Source organism: Sapajus apella, unplaced genomic scaffold (genome assembly GCF_009761245.1).
Source record: "Sapajus apella isolate SASKATOON/1434 unplaced genomic scaffold, GSC_monkey_1.0 scaffold66, whole genome shotgun sequence".
NCBI classification, from domain to species: domain Eukaryota; kingdom Metazoa; phylum Chordata; class Mammalia; order Primates; family Cebidae; genus Sapajus; species Sapajus apella.
This window is the reverse complement of record NW_022437006.1, coordinates 6,533,929-6,554,864: the sequence shown is the minus strand read 5'-3', so window position 1 is coordinate 6,554,864 and position 20,936 is coordinate 6,533,929. Positions and strand designations below refer to the sequence as shown.

General features: G+C 43.7%; 1 protein-coding gene across 3 annotated transcripts in view; it reads left to right on the top strand.

Moving 5' to 3' along the window:
- The window catches only part of PRICKLE1 (prickle planar cell polarity protein 1), a 127,058-nt gene that overhangs the window by 89,448 nt on the left and 16,674 nt on the right, over positions 1–20,936 (top strand). The window contains exon 1 of one of the 3 annotated variants that reach the window (XM_032248481.1): positions 13,978–14,064. The exons of 1 other annotated variant lie outside the window; for it this stretch is intronic. The gene's annotated coding sequence lies outside the window, so the exon portion shown is untranslated. Of the gene's footprint in view, positions 1–13,977; positions 14,065–14,312; positions 14,581–20,936 lie in introns of those variants that run through there. One more of the 3 variants, XM_032248480.1, reaches the window with a different exon arrangement.

Below are 20,936 nucleotides of genomic sequence, written 5' to 3'. Positions count from 1 at the left end.
GCAGTGACTAGAAATGGAGGGGCATCTTTGCAAAGAACTTTAATTTTATCTCATGAAGGTTTTGGAAAAACTGAAGAAGGGATTTTTGTTTGTTTTTTAAATTTAGAGACAAGATCTCATCATATTGCCCAGGCTGGTCTTCAACTCCTGGGCTCAACAGTCTTCCCACGTTGGCCTCCAAAAGTGCTGGAATTAACAGGCGTGAGCCACCATGCCTGGCCCACAGAAGGAACTTTAAAAGAAAATGAGACCAGGCACAGCAGCTCACACCTGTTAATTCCAGCACTTTTGGGGGCCAGGGTGGGAGAATGGCTTGAGGCCAGGAGTTCAATATCAGGTTAGGCAACATGGTAAAACTCCACCTCTACTAAAAATACAAAAAATTAGCCACAGTGGTGACATACAGCTGTAGTCCCAGCTACTCAGCAGGGCTGGGATGGGAGGATCACTTGAGCCAGGGAGGTCGAGGCTGCAGTGTGCCATGATTGTACCACCACACTCCAGCCTGGATGACAAAGCAAGACCCTGTCTCAAAAAATAAAAATAAAAAGAGAAAGAGAGAGAGGAAAGAAAGGAAAGGAAAGAGGAAGGAAGGAGAAAGAAAAGGAAGGAAGGAAGGAAGAAAAAAAGGAAAGAAGGAAAGAAAGAAACAAAGAAAGAAACAGAAGGAAGGAAGGAAGAAAGAAAGAAAGGAAGAAGGAAAGAAAGAAAGAAAAGAAAAAGAAAGAAAGAAAGAAAGAAAATGAGACCAGGCATGGAGGCTCACACCTGTAATCCCAACACTTTGGGAGGCTGACATGAGAGGATCACTTGACGCCAGGAGTTCAAGACCAGCCTGAAAACATAGCGAGACCCATCTCTATTAGAAATAAATAAATAATATTTTTATAAAGACAGAATGATATCATTAGATTTGTGGTGTCCAGTGAAGAATGAACATAGGGATGGGCAGACCTGAGGGAGTGAGTTAGGCTGCAGTTGTGTCTGGGGTGGGGAGTTGGGCAGGCAGCAGCCATAGAGGCAGGGAAGAAAGATACCAGCATGCTTTGTTTTACACACATTGCCGTATTATGCCTCACAGATACTGCGTTGTGGCAATCCTGTGTCGAGCAAGTCTACCAGAGCCGTTTTTTCTGATAGCATGTGCTCATTTTGTGTCTCTTTGTCACATTTTGGTAATTCTAGCTGTTAATATTTCAGGCTGTTTCATTATTTTTATATCTATGATAATCTGTTATCAGTGATCTTTGATGGTACTATTTTAATTGTTTTGGGGCCCCATGAACTGTGCCCATATAAGACAGCAAATTTAATCGATAAATGTTTTGTGTGTTCTGACTACTCTCCAAGATGGGCTTGTTATCTTTCTCCTCCTCCTCGGCTTTCCACATCCCCTGAGACATAGCAATATTGCAGTTAGGCCAGTTAATATCCCTACAGTGGCCTGTGTGTTCAAGTGAAAAGAAGAGGCACACATCTTTCACTTTCAATCAAAAGCTAGAAATGATTAAGCCTCGTGAGGAAGGCATGTCAAAAGCTGAGAGAGGCCCAAAGCTAGGCCTCTTATGCCAAACCAGCTAGCCAAGTTGTGTCTGCAAAGGAATACTTCATGAAAGTAATTAAAAATGCTAATTCAGTGAACATGAATGATAAGAAAGCAAAACAGACTTATTGCTGATAGAAAGTTTTAATGGTCTGGGTAGGTCAGACTAGCCACAACATTCCCTTAAGCCAAAGCCAAATCCAGAGCAAGGCCCAATTCTCTTCCATTCTAAAAGGCTGAGAGAGGTGAGGAAGCTACAGAAGAAAAGTTTGAAGCTGGCAGAGGTTGGTTCATGAGGTTTCAGGAAAGAAGCCATCTTTCTAACATAAAAGTGCAAGGTGAAGCAGCAAGTGCTGATGGAGAAGCTGCAACAAGGTATCTGGAAGATCCAGCTGAGATCACTGATGAAGGGGGCTACACTAAACAACAGATTTTAAATGCAGTTGAGTTCCTATATTGGAAGAAGATGCCATCTAGGTTTTTTATAGCTTGAGAGGAGAAGTCAATGCCTCGCTTGCAAACTTCGAAAGACAGGCTGCTCTCTAGTTAGGAGCTGATGCAGCTGTTGACTTTAAGTTAAAGCCATTGCTCACTGACCATTCAAAAAATTCTAGGGCTCTTAAGAATCATGCTGAACCTACTCTGTCTGTGCTCTATAAATGGAACAACATCCAGATGGCTTCTGGATGACAGCACATATGTTTATAGCATGGTTTACTATTTTAAGACCACTGTTAGGCCGGGCGCGGTGGCTCACGCTTGTAATCCTAGCACTTTGGGAGGCCGAGGCGGGTGGATCACGAGGTCAAGAGATCGAGACCATCCTGGTCAACATGGTGAAACCCCGTCTCTACTAAAAATACAAAAAATTAGCTGGGCATGGTGGCGCGTGCCTGTAATCCCAGCTACTCAGGAGGCTGAGGCAGGAGAATTGCCTGAACCCAGGAGGCGGAGGTTGTGGTGAGCCGAGATTGCGCCATTGCACTCCAGCCTGGGTAACAAGAGTGAAACTCCGTCTCCAAAAAAAAAAAAAAAAAAAAAAAAAAAAAAAAAAAAAAAAAAAAGACCACTGTTGAGAAATACTATTAGAAAAAAAAGATTTATTTTAAAATAGTACTGCTCATTGACAAGGCACCTGGTCACCCAGGAGCTCTGATGGAGATGGACAAGATGAATACTATTTTCATGCTTGTGAATACAACATCCATTCTGCAGCCCATGAACCACGAGTAGTTTCATCTTTCACATCGTATTTTAAAAATACGTTTCTTAAGGCTATAAGTGCCATAGATAGTGATTCCTCTTGTGAATCTGGGCAAAGTAAACTGAAAACTTGCTGTAAAAGGATTTACCATTCCAGATGTCATTAAGAACATTCATGATTCATAGGAGGATGTAAAAATATCAACATTTTGAAGAAGCTGATTTCAATTCTCATGGAAGACTTTGGGCAGTTCAAGACTTCAGTGGAGGATGTAACTACAGGAATAACAAGAGAACCGGAATTAGAAGTGGAAGGCAGGTAAGGTGGCTTACATGTGTAATTTCAGCTACATGGGAGGCTGAGGCGAGAGGCTCAGGCCAGGAGTTTGAGACCAGCCTGGGCAACATAGTGAGGTGACATCTCTCTCTCTCTCTCTCTTTTCTCTCTCTCTTACTTTTTCTTTTTTCTTTCTTTCTCTTTTTTTCTTGCCTTTTTTTTTTTTTTTTTTTTTTTTTTTTGTGAGACAAGGCCTGGCTTTGTCACCCAGGCTACAATGTATGGTGGCACAATCTCAGTGACCTCCATCTCCCAGGCTCAAGTGACCCTCCTGCCTCAGCCTTCCAAGCAGCTGGGATTATAGGTGTGTACTACCATGCCTGGCTAATTTTTGTTTAGTTTTGTTTTGCTTTGTAGAGATGGGGTTTTGCCATGTTGCCCAGGCTGGTCTTGAACTTCTGAACTCAAGTAATCTACCCATCCTAACTTCCCAAAGTGCTGGGATTACAGGCGTGAGCAACCGTACCAAGGTACCATCTCTTAAAAAAATTTTTTTAAGTAGCCAGGCATGGAGCACATGCCTATAGTCCTTGCTACTTGGGAGGCTGACACAGGAGGATTGCTTGAACCCAGGAGTTCAAGGTTGTAGTGAGTTATGGTGGTGCTACTGCACTCTAGCCATGGTGACAGAGCAAAATCCTGTCTTAAATTAAAAAAAAAAAAAAAAAAAGTAGAACCTGAAGATGTGACTGAATAGCTGCAATCTCATAATCAAATTTTAACAGACGAGGAATTGCTTTTTTTTTTTTTTTTTTTTTTTAAGAGACAGAGTCTCACTCTGTTACCCAGGCTGGAGTGCAGTGGCACGATCTCGGTGCACTGCACCCTACGCCTCCTGGGTTTAAGCGATTCTCCTGCCTCAGCCTCCCGAGTTTCTGGGACTACAGGTGCCTACCACCACACCTGGCTAATTTTTGTATTTTTAGTAGAGACAGGGTTTCACAGTGTTGGGCAGGCTAGTCTCAAACTCCTGACTTCAAATGATCTACCTGTCTCAGCCTCCCAAAGTACTGTGATTATAGACATCAGCCACGATGCCTGGTCTGAGGAATTGCAAAATGAGCAAAGAAGGTGGTTTCCTGATGGATTTTACTCCTGGTGAAGACGCTGAGAACATTGTTGAAATGACAACAAAGGATTTATAATATTACATAAACTTAGTTGATAAAGCAACAACAGAGTTTGAGAGGACTGACTCCAATATGGAAAGAAATTTGACTGTGGATAAAATGCTATCAAACAGCATCACATGCTACAGGGAAATCTTTCGTGAAAAGAAGAGTCAATTGATGCTGCAAACTTCATTGATTTCTTATTATAAGAAATTGTCACAGCCATCCCAGCCTTTACCAGCTACCACTTCTATCGCTTCACAGCCGCCAACGTTGAGATAAGACCCTCCACCAGCAAAATGATTACAGCTTATTGAAGGCTCAGATGATCATTAGCATTTTTAGCAATAAAGTATTTTTTTTAACTTTCTGGTTTTCCAAATCAGAACATTGACAATCAGCACATAGTTTCTGAGCAATAAAGTATTTTTAATTAAGGTATGTACATTGCTTTTTAGACATTGTGCTATTGCATACTCAGTAGACTATACTGTAGCATAAACATAACTTTTATATGCATTGGGAAATTAAAATATTTGCTTTACTGCAGTGGCCTGGAAGTGAACTCACAATATCTCTGAAGTGCCTGTACAGAGTCAATATATATATTTTTTTAATATTTTAGTTTTTGTTATTATTCTTTTTTTAGACAGTGTCTCGCTCTGTTGCCCAGGCTGGAGTACAGTGGTGCAATCAGAGCTCACAGCAGCCTCCAACTCCTGGGCTCAGGTGATCCTCCCACCTCAGCCTCCTGCTTAGCTGGGACTATAGGTGCATGCCTCAGTGCCTAGTGGAGAAAATTCAGAAGATAGAAAAATCTAATGAGTAAGCGAATGAGGACAGGCAAGAAGGAGGGTGTCCTGAGTAAAGGAGGCATCTGTGATGACTGGGTTTCTAGTTTACTCAGGGTATTAGTGGTCTCATAAACAAACTGGGAATAGAAGAGGAAGGAGGATATTTGTTTGGAGGTTAGATGGAATGCGATTTAGAAATTCAGGCTTTCTAAAGAGATTTAAAGGTAGTCAATTAGTTTGAATTCGTATCAGATCTTTTTTTTCTGGTTAACTGTTTTCATATCAGATCTTACAAGCCAAAAAGAGCAAATGATCTAAACAATAAATTTTATCTTTTTATTTTTAATTTTTATGGGTACATAGAAGGTGTATATATTCATGGGGTACATGAGATATTTTGATACAGGTTTGTAGTGTGTAGTAATCACATCATGGAGACTGGGGTATCCATCCCCTCAAGCATTTATCCTTTGTGTTACAAACAATCCAGTTATACCCTTTTAGTTATCTTAAAATGTACAATTATTATTGACTATAGTTACCCTGTTGTGCTATCAAATAATAGGTCTTATTCATTCTTTCTAACTATTCTTTCTTTACTAAAACTGGAACACTGAAACTCCAATGAGTTGACTCACTTTTGAAAATCCAAATGAAAATTAAAAAAAAAAAAACACAAAAAAACAGAATCAATGGACTGATAAGACTTAGAATGCACCAGGTTCTGAGAGTCAGGTTCTGTGGAGGATAAAATATGAACAAGACAGTCCTTTACCACTCCACAGATATCTTTTGAGAACCCTCTAGATGCCAGGCAAAGTATCTGCTCTGTCTAATGTACCAGGCCAGAGCATCCCAGCACTTTGGACATATCATTAAACAAAACAGACAAGATCCCTTCCCTAGTCCCTCTATAATCCAGCACAAACTCAATGTTCAAGAGATTAAAGCTCCAAACATAAAGGAGAAAAGAAATATGAAAAGTAACTCGGATCAAAAGACAGTTACTTACTAGAGCTGTGTGTGATTCAAGTTCAGCAGAACGATTTGAATTCCAAATCTTGGCCTTGGTACAATCTAATTAAAGCTTATAAACCAGTCTTCACTACAAAATCACCGCCTTTAAATTCCTACAGTTGCAGAAAGGGTCTTGGGATCTCAGATAAGATAAAGAAATGTTATAGAAAGCTTTGCTGGCTGTTTTCTTCTTCCAGGAGGCACTGGCTGCTTGAAATATTCTTTACTGACACCTCTCTAAGAGCACCTTGGTTAGTTATAGCACATGGTAACAGTGTCAAAAGCTGGCATGCCCACGCTTCCCCTGCGGAGAACCAACCATCCTAGCTGGTGGAGAGTTTAAATATCAAAAGAAAATACCTGGTTAGCAAAATAGTTTTGAGCACGTAGTTCATGGAACAAAGCAGCAAACATTCTATAATTTAAAAATTTAGGTGGGTGTGCTGGCTCATGCCTGTAATCACAGCTACTTGAGAGGCTGAGATGGGAGGGTCACTTGAGCCTGGGAGGCAGAGGCTGCAGTGTACTGATTGCACTACTGCACTCCAGCCTGGGTGACAGAGCAAGAGCCTGTCTCTAAAGAATTTTTTTTTTAATTTAAGATGGAGCAATAGCTATTATTTCAAAGTTTTATATAAAACACTAACTACTAGATTGCATACCTCCACTTAACATACTAGCTTTCCAATGACATTTTGATCTCTGCAATAGGAATTAGTTGGGTAGTTCTCCTACATGGATTACATTTCAACCTAAAAATCATGTGCCTACCTCTTTCATAGTGATGGGCCCTGAGCTCTTTTTTGTTTTGTTTTGTTTTTTATTTATTTGAGATGGAGTTTCTCTCTTGTCACCCAGGCTGGAGTGCAATGGTGCAATCTCAGCTCACTGCAACCTCTGCCTCCCAGTTCAAGCAGTTCTCCTGGCTCAGCTTCCTGAGTAGCTGAGATTACAGGCACCCGCCGCCACACCTGGCTAATTTTTGTATTTTTAGTAGAGACAGGTTTTCACCATGTTGGCCAGGCTGGTCTTGAACTCCTGACCTCAGGTGATCCACCCACCTCAGCCTACCAAAGTGCTGGGATTATAGGCATGAGCCACCATGCTTGGCCACTGAGCTCATTATAATACATGTAAATAGTGTAATATTTGTAAATACTCTATTTTAAAGGTGAATATCAGCAGGAAGATAAAGTTTAAGCTTAGAAGCCCAGCGCGGTGGCTCATGCCTAAAATCCCAGCACTCTGGGAGGCAGAGGCCAGCGGATCACCTGAGGTCAGGAGTTGAGACCACCCTGGCCAACATGGTGAAACCCTGTCTCTCCTAAAGATACAAGAATTAGCTGGACATGGTGGCACATACCTGTGATCCCAGCTACTTGGGAGGCTGAGACAGAATTCCCTGAAACTGGGAGGTGGAGGTTGTAGTGAGCTGAGATCACACCATGGCACTCCAACCTGAGTAACAGAGTGAGACTCTGTCTCAAAAAAAAAAAAAAAAAAAAGTTTGAGTTTAGAAATGTAAGCCCTTCAGGTTACTTTGTCTCCAATGGGCAGTGAAAAAAAAATGGCAATTCCAAGTGAGAGCTTACATCAGGGCTAAGCTGTTGCTTGTCTTTCAAGTAAACCATGGAAATACCAACTCATTTAGGAATGTTTGGGTCCTTCCTGCCACCCCTACCACTGCCTCTACCCATGCTATACACACTGGGCAGCCACAAGTCCAGTCTATTCACCCTGAGAAATCACGCCCTCAGACACACCAACTTGACTACTGGGGCAGCTTTGAGACTCTTGCCATCTGGTTTCTTTGCAGGGTTTTCTCCACCCTCCCTCTAATTAGGGTATAAATATGATCATGTCACTTTTCTCTGCTTAAGCTTCTGTGGCTCTCCACTACCACTAAAATAACTTGGCGTCTTTCTGATGGCTTATGCAGCCATTCACAGCCTGGGCCTGGCTGCCTTTGGGCAGTCTCCAGCCTCTCCCTCCTGTGTTCCAGCTCTTTTGGCCCTCAAATTTTGACTGGCTTAGCCTGGACTAGGCCCTCTTCCCTATCGCATCCCCACTCTGATCAACTACTTTTAGTCCTTCAAACTAGCTTAAATGTCACCTGACCCGGCCGGGCGCGGTGGCTCAAGCCTGTAATCCCAGCACTTTGGGAGGCCGAGGCGGGTGGGTCACGAGGTCAAGAAATGGAGACCATCTGGTCAACATGGTGAAACCCAGTCTCTATTAAAAATACAAAACATTAGCTGGGCATGGTGGCACGTGCCTGTAATCCCAGCTACTCAGGAGGCTGAGGCAGGAGAATTGCCTGAACCCAGGAGGCGGAGGTTGCGGTGAGCCGAGATTGCACCATTGCACTCCAGCCTGGGTAACAAGAGCGAAACTCCGTCTCAAAAAAAAAAAAAAAAAAGTCACCCTACCTTCACAGTTGCTGAATCTTCACTTCTTGCTAGAATTAATATATCAGTGTTTCCTTTTATTCCCATATTAGAATTTAACCACACCTCAAATATTCCTATAATCACCATGTATCATGGTTTGTTCTGTAGTTTAGAAAACTAGACTAGTCATTTATTTTCCTCACTCATTTTTTGTATTTTTCTCTGTCTTCTTTTTGGAATAAATCAAGATATAGAATATGAATTTAGAATGTGAAGTCTCTAAGTCAAGAGAAAGGTCTAGGTACAACATTGGTTCCTTCAACAAATAATACCCTGCAACTCAACCAAAGAATCTATCAGTGAATCCATGGATGGATGCATGAGGGATCAGACTGCCCCTGCCCCAATATGTCTGGTTCTATGTAAATGTGGGACTGGTGACACCCTCCTTCTCACAGTTTTGTAAGTAAATGCAACGGAGAGTCCATTCTTGAGGCTTGTGACTGGGAGAAAGAAGGCATGGAGAGGAACATGAATGTACACATTCATGTACATTCTCGTGCCTACCAATACTTAAATTTGGAATGTTAATTTCTGCTTTCAAACTTTTCTTCCATATATTAATACTGTAGCATATTTTCTTTTTCAGCTATTTACAAAATTTTACATGAGCATTATAAAAGGAGGCTGGGCGTGGTGGCTCATGCCTGTAATCTCAGTACTTTGAGAGGCCGAGGCAGGTGGATTGCCTGAGCTTAGGAGTTCAAGACAGCGTGGGCAACATGATGAAACTCTATCTCTACAAAAACAAAAATAAAAAACAGCCTGGTGTGGTGGTGTGCGCCTGAAATCCCAGCTACCAGGGAGGTTGAGGCTGCAGTGAGCCAAGATTGTGCCCTTGCACTCCAGCGTGGGTGACAGAGCCAGACCCTCTCTCAAATAAATATTTATAGAGTCTGGTGACAGAGCCAGAGCCTATCTCAGGTAGGTAGGTAGCTAGCTAGCTAGCTAGCTAGATAGATAGATAGATAAGAGGTTTACATATAATGTGAAAATATAAAAATTTATTTGTCAATATAATTTTTAAATGGTAATTTCCTATAATCTGCCCTCCACTGGAAACCATACTACTGGCTTGGTATTTATAGTATCTAAATAATTTTGCAACGTATATATCAGCTTATCAAATATTACTTATAACAATATGATCATACTATATACTGGGGTTTGCAATTTAATAAATGTTGGATCTGTTGCCATGGTATAGCTCTTTCAATATTTATTGTAAGATTTTGTCTTAGTTTCTTAACATTTTGGTAGTTTTTCAGTAGTGAAATTTAAGAGTGTATCAAGCCACAGATGGACAAGAGTTGAGAGGGTTGCAGAGCCTAAGGTCAGAATCTAAAGTTATTTATTTGGTTAAACTGAATGCTATTTTAATTATCTGTTCATGAAAAGTAACAAACATTTCCTGGGGTGGGGGAAGGAGTATTTCAGAAAAGTTGGGAGTAAGGGGTACGGTGAGTAAAGATGGCTGTGTGTCTTCACTAGTAGATAACAACCCTGAACAAGGTCAACGAATGGACTTGATCCTATATTCTCCCACATAACTTAGTCTGTGGACTTGAGACAGCACAGCTGTAAACACCTATCTGGTGTTAGTGTCATAACCAGTTATTGAGTCTTTAGAGACCCGGAAAATACTAGACCTGGTAGAGCTTCTGGGAGCGAGAAGCTTAGAGATGGAGGTGCCTGGGGACTGCCTTGGAAGAACAGGGGTGGGGAGAGTTGAGGGAGGGTGTCAGGAGGAAGCCAGTCCAGAGCTTCAGCAGAGCAGTGATGCTTCCATCTCTTTCTATATCGAGATGTTTATTTTATGTATTTATTTTTTGGAGACAGAGTCTCACTCTTTCACCCAGGCTGAAGTGCAGTGGCATGATCTCACTGCAACCTCTGCCTCATGGGTTCAAGCAATTCTCATGCCTCAGCATCCTGAGTAGCTGGGACTACCGGCATGTGCCACCATGCTTAGCTAATTTTTGTAGAGATGGGGTTTCACCGTGTTGGCCAGGCTGGTCTCAAATTCCTGACCTCAAGTGATCCTCCTGCCTCAGCCTCCCAAAATGCTGGGATTATAGATGTGGGTCACTATGCCTGGCTGAGATTTTATTTCAGCTGGAAAATGGATTGTGTTCTTAACTCAAAAGTTCTAAACGCTGACCTAACCAAAACTCCAGCATTTTTGGAGATGAAAAAAACACCTTAGAGAAGTGATGGCTCTCAATGTCACAGAGCTAGTAATTGACAGATAATAGACATCTAAGTCTCCTAACTTCAAACCCAGTGCATCAGGGTACTGTGAAGGGAGGGTTTGCCTCCCTCACAAAGGAGGGAGGGTTGGGGAGGGGATGCATAGCTAGGATGATTGGAGTAGTAAATCTAAAGAGGGATTGGGTGTAGAAAACGTTAAAGAACTAGTGCTCTCTAATCACATTGCTTTAAATATAATCAAAGGGGAGAGAGTAATTGGAGACCTTGGGAAAGTACAACCTATTATAAAACTTTATAATGCCTGTTAGCCCTAGAAGGAGCTTGGTATCTGTCTTGGGGCCCTTCCCTAGGGATGCCACAGATCCAGCAATGGTAACTAGAATTTGCAAATGTTCAGTGACACACCAGGGTATAATGACCAATCAGGGATACAACAGAAATGTTTAAAATTGACAAGAAAGTAAGACATTTGGCATAAACTGTTAGTGGTAACAAATTTGGAAAGAAAAAACCATTATGGTGATTCCTTTGGATATCAGTTTCTTCTGAATATGATGTGGGATCCCAAGGGTTTTGTGAACTCAACATTCATATGATTGATCTTGTGATTCTTTTAGGTACCTATCCCTACATGGTCAGAACAACCAAACTGCTTTCCTGGAATATGCTCTCTCTGAAAACTAGAACTATCACCCTATTTAATACTACATTTGCCAACTGCCCCTCAAATTTAGGTTAGATGTCATTTGTGATTATCAGAGTCCTTAATCTCTCTTTTCTATTAGAAACCTGAAAGACATCTAATCATTTAAATATATTCTTCCTATATTGCTGGCATTTACGGTAGTTACAAATCCTTTTAAATGTCTGAGACCAAGAGCAACTCTTACCCTTAAAACTAAAAAGGAGGTCTGTTTACAAGGGAACAAATGAAGGCAAGGAGCAGAAAAGACCTCAAGGTCACTATATACAAAACATGGAAGAACGAAGGATTAGCGCCGAAGTTGGCTTTATACTGTGTACTTTATCTCTTTCTACCAGACCCAACACAGCTGGCTGACATTTGACAAAATGCTGCCTCTTTCTCTGCCCTTGGCATATTTCTGATTTTCTATTATCCCCTCCTCCATTAAGACACTGTGGTTCAGCTTGGCTTCTTGCACAGGTATAGTATACTTATGAAAGCCTGAGAAAAATAATGGCTGAGAATCATTCATTCACTTAACTCATGTTTCTTAAATTCATCTGCTATGTGTCAGGCATCATTCTAGGTGCTAGGAATACAGAAGTGAGTCCCTGGAGTCCCCAGCTTCTAGGGAAGGAGAAAGACAACTGATAAACAAATAGACATGTAAATACCTGGCAATGCTAAGTGCTTTGCAGACAAATATTGCGAATGGAGGGAGGGTGATATTTTAGTTAGGGAGTTGAAGGCCTCTCTGTAGAGATGACCTTAGAGCAGAGACCAGGATGGAGCAAGAGAACCGAGCCCTGTGAATTTTTGGGCTTCCTTTCTCAACTGGCCCCTAAAGTGTGATCTGCAAGCATGAATATTCCGCCTGGTGGAAACAAAAGGATGCTGGTTGGGGGCCTTGCTCTCCATTCTGCATAAGTTCATCCTTGACAATAACATCCCCCTTCAGATCAGACTAAAGTCTGTTTCATTCAGATTGAACCTTCATAGGAAGCTTGCAACTGTCTCCACACTGCATCACCGCTAAAAACGCTTACAATAGATAATAAACTGACAGTCCCTGTTGAAAAGATAACAAATGTATTTACAAGTAGCTTCGTTAGGGGAAGCACGTTTACAGTGTCTGACATTTAATACTGATAAGTGTTGCTATAGTTTGTAGTTGGAAGCATTTTGTGGCCTAATGTGTAGCTGTCCTTTAAAACCTATTCCAAAAAGGGTCTGCCTGGCTTAATGCGTTCACCTGCTGATACTCCCTTTATCTGAATGATAGGATATTTCAGAGTTTGATTTAAATGAGTAATTGATTGCACATTTCTCCCATAGGTAGGTTGTTGAAATCTTCCCTGAGGAAGCCCAAACAGAGTGAAATAGGAAAAAGGAAATCTGACCTAGGTATTCATGGTTAATTTTACAGATCCACAGAGGAAAGTGGTAACCTTTGAAGTCTTCCCACAAATCCCTAAACCCTAAGGCCAGAAGAGTTCTATATTAGAACTTTTTGGGAATCGTCTTCAAAACCAGAATTCATTTAGCCAATAAAGAGTCTATTTGAATTATAAATCGTGTTGTCTGAATCAGTGTTTCCAAACTATCTACCAGCAGAGCCACAACTTTTATGTTCCTGACACTTTAAAAGAGTAACCGTCCCCCCCCCCCCCCCCCCCCCCCCCCCCCCGCAAAAAAAAAAAAAAAAAATATTCTCAGCTGCCTTACTTTGTAGCAGAGTTAACAGAATTTGGCCACAGAGTAATTTACTTGACTGATCTATTTATGGCAACTTGTTTATGTATTTTTAAATCACAGTTACAATGAGCTGTTGTTCACTTGTATACTGTAGAACCGTATAGGTTGCAAATCACTCCCAAGGAATCCTGATAGTACAGGATTATTTTTTAGTTTAGGGGAAAAAAAAAAAAAAAAAAAAAAGGATACCAAAGGAGCTGGTGACCACTTTAAACTGCTTTTATTAACTGACACTTTACAAACTGATGAAGCTCTTAAATATTGCTTTTTCCCCTTCATTCTCTTGGTATTTCTATCACCTTGTCATAAGGAGGCTATGGTAGAAACTAAAATTTGTAGTTCAGAAGAGATTCAGACCTCTACTGATGATTACTAATCTATCGTTTTCTTTCTGGACTGCTTTGAGGGTATGTTTTGCTTCTCTTGATCCTTTCTACAGACAACTGATGCCAAGCTCCACTCTCTCGGTGCACCTACAAAATAAACTCCACTTTCCCTCAGTGTACTACAAACAGCTGATTAGCTTCAGTATGGGACATGTCCTTGTGTTTGAATAATGATACTCACTTAACCTATTTGTAAAAACTCTCAATAGTGTACTTGAGTTAGTACATCGCGTGACCTTGGCTCCTTTTCTTAGCTGTTATTTACTGATAAAAATAAATCTCCTGCGCTAAGCAGTAGGAATCACTCCGAAATGCAGGGAAAGTCCTAAGAGAATTCATATGCTAATGACCCTTCCAAGTGAGAACTTGCTTAAATGTGCCATTTGCTGACATCATTGTTATGGGCAGAGTGGAGATGATTTCTTTAAGAGGCGGCCTTTCATAGTCTCCCAGCGTTTCGTGGCCCGCGCGTGCACCTGCGGGAGGGGGAAGTTTACATAAGCGTCCTAGGGTATTTGCATCTTAGCGGCTTCACTCACTGGGCTCCGGAGAATGGAGCGGGCGGGCGGCGGTAGGTGCTTGCGCCGCGAGGCTGGCCAAGTGGGTGGGTAACTTTTCGAGGAATCGTGCGCGCGGGACCTCGTGGAGACCTGCCAGGGGCACGGTCAGCAGTGACAGTTCCTGGAAAGCGGGCGGCGGCAGGAGCAGGCTGGGCAGGCGCCGCCCGCGGGCGGGAGCGGGGAGCTGGGCCGGCTGGGATCGCGGGCCGGGCGGTGGGCGGAGGGCGGAGGGCGGGATCCGCAGGAAGCGAAATGGTTACTTTTTTTTTTTTGACTGCGGGCTCTGATTACTTTTGAAGATCGCCGGCCCCAGGCGGCCTCCCGGCGCTGAGCGGAGACGAGTTTTTCTCCCCACAGAGGAGGATCCTGGAAGGACGCAGAACTGGGGCGTGGGGGATGCAGTGGCCTGGACCAGGCGACTCCAAGCCGGGGGAGCAGAGTCCGCCACGCCGGCAGGGACCGAGGGTCTCTGCGGAACTGGAGGACGTTTTGTGGGATCCGTCACGGCTGCTGAGGGGCTGCCGCGGGTGAGGACCGCCGCGCTGCGCCGCCAGGGAGCTCGGCGGCGACCGGCCGGGGGGAAAGTGCGTCACCGGGGGGCGGGGGCGACCCCTCGCCCACCAGGCAGAGCCGGCGCCAGGACGCGACCCGGGGGCGCGGCCAGCTGCGAGGTAGTGGGAACCCGGTGCTCGCTGCCCCGCCCTGCTGGGGTCTCCTCCGGAAATGGGTGGACGCGGGTGACCCGGGGGCCACCCAGCCCTCTTTTCCTTCGGGAGCCTTCTGCGCCCGCTCCAGGCCTCCAGCCTCCGCCAGGCGCAGAGCGGGTGGGCGGCGAGTGCGCGCCGAGGGCTCCGGGGCCGACGCCGCGAGGGGCTGCAGGCCGTGCACGGCCGCGCTGCCCCGGCCGCAGGTGGGAGCCGTTGTCTGGGTCCCGGGGTTGGATGGCAGCCGGCGGCGGGGGCTGAACGCCGGAGGGCTGCAGGGTGCGCGCCGGCGGGGCCTTCTCGTCGGAAGCTGAGGGACAGACGTGGGGACCCGTGAGTGCTCGGCCCCACCGTCCAGCCGCAGGACGAGTGCCGGTCCGTGGAGGTGACACGGCGCCAAGAGCGGCGCTGGGCTTTCTGCTGGAGGAGGGAAACCGGGAGTTCGAAGGTGACTGTTGTGTGCTGGGGGACAAGGGAGGCTGTTCTCTCGGGGCTTCGCGTCGGGACCGAGGAAGCGTTTGCTCGCTGCCTCTGGGTCTTGAGCTCCGCGTTAGGCTGGCCGGGGACGCCGAGAGGGGCCGGAGCCGGTCGACCCATGGCCCGGAGCGCCCCCTCGCGGCCCAAGTAGTCGCCGCCGCGCGGAGCGCCCGGTTTGCTGGGCCCAGGGGGCGCCGACGCCCGCTCTGAGGCGTCTCTCCAGCTGCGGCGGCGGGGATGGGGACGACCCAGGGGACCCCTCGCAGCCATCGCCGGAAGCCCCCTCCAGAGGTGGCCGGCAGAGTTTTCCCGAAGTACAGTGACATCCTTTCCCTCCTGCCTCCTCCGGCCCCATTTTTTAAAGCTCGGGCTTTCGGATTACTCTCTGTCGGTATGAGCCAGGCTATGTGTGGAATTTGTTTTTACAACTCGAGTCTTGTGACTTCTCAAACACTTTCCTGAAGTGTTTTCTCTGGAAACTTGTTTCAAATGAGTGCTGTAAGTTTCACAAAGAGGAGTGTTGTTCAGGAGCCAACAGGTGACGGGGCGAAACCTGAGTCTGTGTGTACATTGGAGTCAAGTCTGGCTGCCGTTTCCTGGGGCCACCGTTGAAAATAGAAATCCAAAAAATCAATAGGAGACTGAGGGGAACACGATTTTGAGAAAATATCTGCATCCCCCATTATGGAAAATACTGGGCTCATTAGAGCAGCGCCTTGTGTGGTGCCCTCATTCCGCGGCATGCATTTTGGATTTTGTCTTTACATACCCGTTTACGGATAACCTGACCCCAGAAGCGCCGCGCTGGCAAAGGACCAGGCTTTGTCGTCATGTTTCCTCCTTTTGTTAAACAGCCTTTCTTACTGTCATGGAATGTACTTGTGCATGAAATTAGAATGCTTTGAAAGAGTTCCACATTTCCTCTTGGAAATATGGTTAGTTTCTTGGCCATTGGGTGATGCATGACAACCCACTCAGCTGTTGGGAAATGTACAAGCTGGATGGAGCTTTACTTGGAAAATACAGACAATACCAAAGGGCATATGGCCTCATGCCACTAATGGCTCGTATGGAGAACTTTTAGTAAAGGAATGTTTCATAAGCAGTATCTTCTGATAACATGTTATTTTTCAAGTAAGTGAAATTGAATTGGGCTCTGTTGGCAGTGACTTGTCTTTAGTAGACAGTAAGCACTGAATGCTCTTTGAGTGTGTGAAACCTTTAAAGAAATGACAGTTTAGTTTGTCTTTACTATGAAATTCACATCTCAATTGAAGTTAAGGAAATCATAAACAAGGAAATATGTATATCCATAAGGATATTTTGCATTTTGAAAAGAATGGATGTGTAACATGTTTCTGTTCTGCTCAATTAGGCTGTAGTTAAATTTAATTCACCTGCATATTTAGCTTGGGAGAATTAGAGTAGCTTTTGAATGGAGAACCTGTGATCCTCATCTTCCATGCACTAAGGCCTTGTTAACAAGCAGTTTAACAAAGAAGCTGTTAAAAACAGTTTGTAGCCCACTGGGTGGCACTTAGCAGCGGGGGCGTGGGGGTGTAAGGGGGCAGTTGGGGGGCGGGACACCTAGGGAATGTTGGCCTGAGTTCACAAAATCATACCTGTTCTGGCTTTTGGTGGTCAAAGGGTTTCTAACTTCCCTGGACAAGTTCACACAAGAAATACTTTTTTTTTTCTTTTTTTTTTTTTTTTTTTTTGCGACGGAGTTTCACTCTTGTTACCCAGGCTGGAGTGCAATGGCGCGATCTCGGCTCACCGCAACCTCCGCCTCCTGGGTTCAGGCAATTCTCCTGCCTCAGCCTCCTGAGTAGCTGGGATTACAGGCACGCGCCACCATGCCCAGCTAATGTTTTGTAGTTTTAGTAGAGACGGGGTTTCACCATGTTGACCAGGATGGTCTCAATCTCTTGACCTTGTGATCCACCCGCCTCGGCCTCCCAAAGTGCTGGGATTACAGGCTTGAGCCACCGCGCCCGGCCCAAGAAATACTTTTTCATAGGATCCTACAGTGCCATAGTAGTCTTCATATAGGAACTAGAGTGGGACTGCATTGGAAAAAGTATTGTAATTAGGGATATGAGCTTAGACTTCCTTTTCAATTGCAGGCCTTGACAATTACTGGTTTTTACTTGCATGATTTTGATTTGGTGACTTGATCCAAGAAAATTTTGAATAATAGGAATCATACCAGACCTGATATACAGTTACAACCTCAATATGTATCTGATTAAACTCATTCTCCTGAAATCCCTCAAATCCTCACTCCCTTCTGAGTTGCCCTAAGGTACTTATGTATTGGTACGTCAATCTCCTAATACTCAAAACTATCTTTGGCCCAATTTCTTCCTTCCTATTAGTTCCTTTTACTATCCCTCCCCAAGTCACCATGTGTAGGCTTTCTTAGGGATGGTATATTAATTGGCGCCTCTCAGGTTCTTTATCTTTTTCCTGGCCATCACTACCCCATATTAATTTTCTTTAAGAACCAGAAGTATATTGTGGCAGTCTCCATTCATGTCTTTTGCAGCTTCCCGTTGCCTGTAGCGATAAGCCCACAGTTTTCTGCCTGAAATGTAGAATTCTTGAAAATAGGATTCAGGCACCATTGCCATCTGTTGTTGCTTCTTTGGAAGAATTTGTCTTCTGGTGAAACTGTCCACTCGTCATTGCCTCTGGACCTTCATATACTGTGCTGACTTATTAAGCTCTTTACAGGAAAATAGTAATGGCTCGTTTATGTATATATCAAGGGCAATCAAAATAATAATCCTTAGCTTTCCTGGAAGCAGCATTCAGACCAGTAGAAAATGAAATGATCCCCAAATGGCCACTTTCACATGCTATATGCTATCTTATTTCGCCAGTGATTACTGTGCTTATAGGAGAAGTGCTTAAGCCTTCATCCATGCCTTTATTACTATACAGTATATACTGTTTTTTGAGACAAGGTCTTGCCGTATTGCCCAAACTGGTCTCAAACTCCTGGACTCTAGCAGTCCTCCCACTTCAGCCCCCAAGTAGCTGAGCGTATAGGCATGTGCCCAGCTTCTAGGTACTTTTCTTTTCAAAGAGGAGTTGAATTTACAGAATATTGGAAGCAACTAAAAGGTTTGGAGGTTGTTGGTTGTGGGCAAAAGGGAAAGGCAAGTTAATAAGAGACAAGTAGCAAGGATCAAAACATTATGAGAGCAGGGAGAAAAAAACCTACAAAAAGTTTGCTAGTTATCATAAAGTTATGGGTCAGGGGCCATTTTGTTTCTTGAATCCGGAAGCCAGTGTTTTCTACTTTGCTCAAAATGAAAATAAATGATCAGCCAAAGGCTAAATCACGTATAATTTTTACATGTGCCACCATTAAAGAAAGCAAGGAGATGAATAATGGATTTTTTTTTTTTGAGACAGAATTTTGGTCTTGTTGCCCAGGCTGGAGTGCAATGGTACCAACTTGGCTCACTGCAACTTCTGCCTCCTGGGTTCAAGCAATTCTCCTTCCTCAGCCTCCCAAGTAACTGGGATTGCAGGAATGCACCACCATGCCCAGCTAATTTTGTATTTTTAGTAGAGATGGGGTTTCACCATGTTGGTGTCAGGCTGGTCTTGAACTCCCAGCCTCAAGTGATCCAGCCTTGGCCTCTCAAAGTGCTGGCATTATGGGCATGAGCCATCGCGCCCGGCAGCTACATTTCTTTTTATGTTCTGGCTTTTAATGGAATAAATGTCAGTTGGCTCCTTTTTGACATCCCCTAGAACCATTCAATAACAACTTTAAGGATGAAAGAATGAATGCAATGAATGAATCTAGAAAGTAAATTTCACAAAGGAACCCCTCATTATGTCACTATGTTATATGAATGAGGCCATATTCAAATTTGGGGAACAAGTGCCCCCTCACAGTCAAGCCTATATTAGATGTTCACAGTTGTTGCTTTATCTAAGGCAGCTGGAAAAACTGCCATGTTCCATGCATAGACCGCTACACATGCTGTGTGTGTATGTGTGCACGCACACACACAATGTGTATGGTGTTGGAGGTTTTATGAGGGCTGGTTAGAAGCTGCTTCCAAAGCCACTGGAAATGTCGGCCAATAAGTTGGCAAAGTTGTCTGCCATTCAGAAGGCCAGAGCCCTTCCAAGCTCAAAAAGAAGATGAAACTCAGGTTTTCTTATTAACATATTGTTCCAATTCCATTTGTGACTGGTTAGCTTTAAGAAAGTTATTCCCAGTGCACGTAACGACATAACAATGTCAATTGGTATGCTGCAATAGGAGTTTTCTTTTCTTTTCTTTTCTTTTTTTTTTTTTTTACAACCCTTCTCGAATACCAAAGGAGTTTTAATTCTTTATGTTCATGAAATTCTTTTCTGTTTTAAAACTCTTTTTGCATCTTGGAAGGCAAATAGTGGCTTTTTGGTTTTTTTTTTTTTTTTTGGTTTTTTTTTTTGAGATAGAGTCTTGCTCTGTAGCCTAGGCTGGGGTGCAGTGGTGTGATTTTGGCTCACTGCAGCCTCCGCCTCCAGGGTCCCAGTTCAAGCAATTCTCCTACCTCATCCTCCGAAGTAGCTGGGATTACAGGCACGAGCCACCATGCCCAGCTAATTTTTGTATTTTTTAGTAGAGATGGGGTTGCACCATGTTGGCCAGTTTGGTCTTGAACTCCTAACCTCGTTATCCACCCACCTCGGCCTCCCAAAGTGCTACAGGCGTGGGCCACCATGCCCAGCCAATAGTGGCTATTTAAAAAAAAAAAAAAAAAATCAGATCCTAAGATGTTTGTTGACTTGTCAAAGTTTTGAAGACTTCAGGACCAAGTTTACTGAATGCTGAGAGCATCAGATTCCATTCCTTAAGTATAGCTCTTATCCTTTGGGTCAGATGTTCTCTTGACAATTAATGATGATTGAGAAGTCATATATCTGGTAGCTGTTTGTCTTTGAATCTTTTTAAATGGTAAGAAGTAGCTATTTAACTGTTTTGAAGGAAGAGGAGAGGGAAAGGACAAAGGAGGGAAATGGAACTGTTCCATTTTCTATTGCATGACTTGCAAGGAACAGCCCCATGATAATTCTTGCCTTTCTAAGAAAAAAGTATCCCAGCTCTCTCTACCAAACCTTGGGCTTCTTTCTCACCTCCCTTGTGACCAAGCCCTTCTTTTCTGCTTGACATTTATTTCTCTACTTGACTCTGATACTAGTCTTCAAAATAGTGTCTGCAAAGAACTCATGACCCTATTAGAATTAAGTTCTGACAGCTGTTCTGTGTGCTTGACCAAGCCCTCCCAATGCCATCTCTGATGGTGGTGGTAGCTGTTAAAAGGTTTTGTGTCCTCCACACGTCTCCTTAACGGTCAGACTATTTGGAACCTGAACAAACCCATCTCCGAAAACTGTTTTGCTTTTTTTTCCCCTGCATTATGAGGTTTATTTATTTGTAATTCAAAACTATAGGGAGACACTGGAGAAATGGGACTCCTGATTTATTTCCAAACTTAGCACAGGATTGGTTAATGCGTAGTTGACATACATTTATGATTAAGTTTACTACAGCATCTTAAGACCGAGACAATAAACCTGCCTTAGAATTGTCAAGAATGCTGATGTCTTAGATAAAAGAATGTCAGAAATACACTCTCAAATGGATCCCACGAAAGTGTGTATAGTTGTGAGGGAGAGGGAGGGAGGAT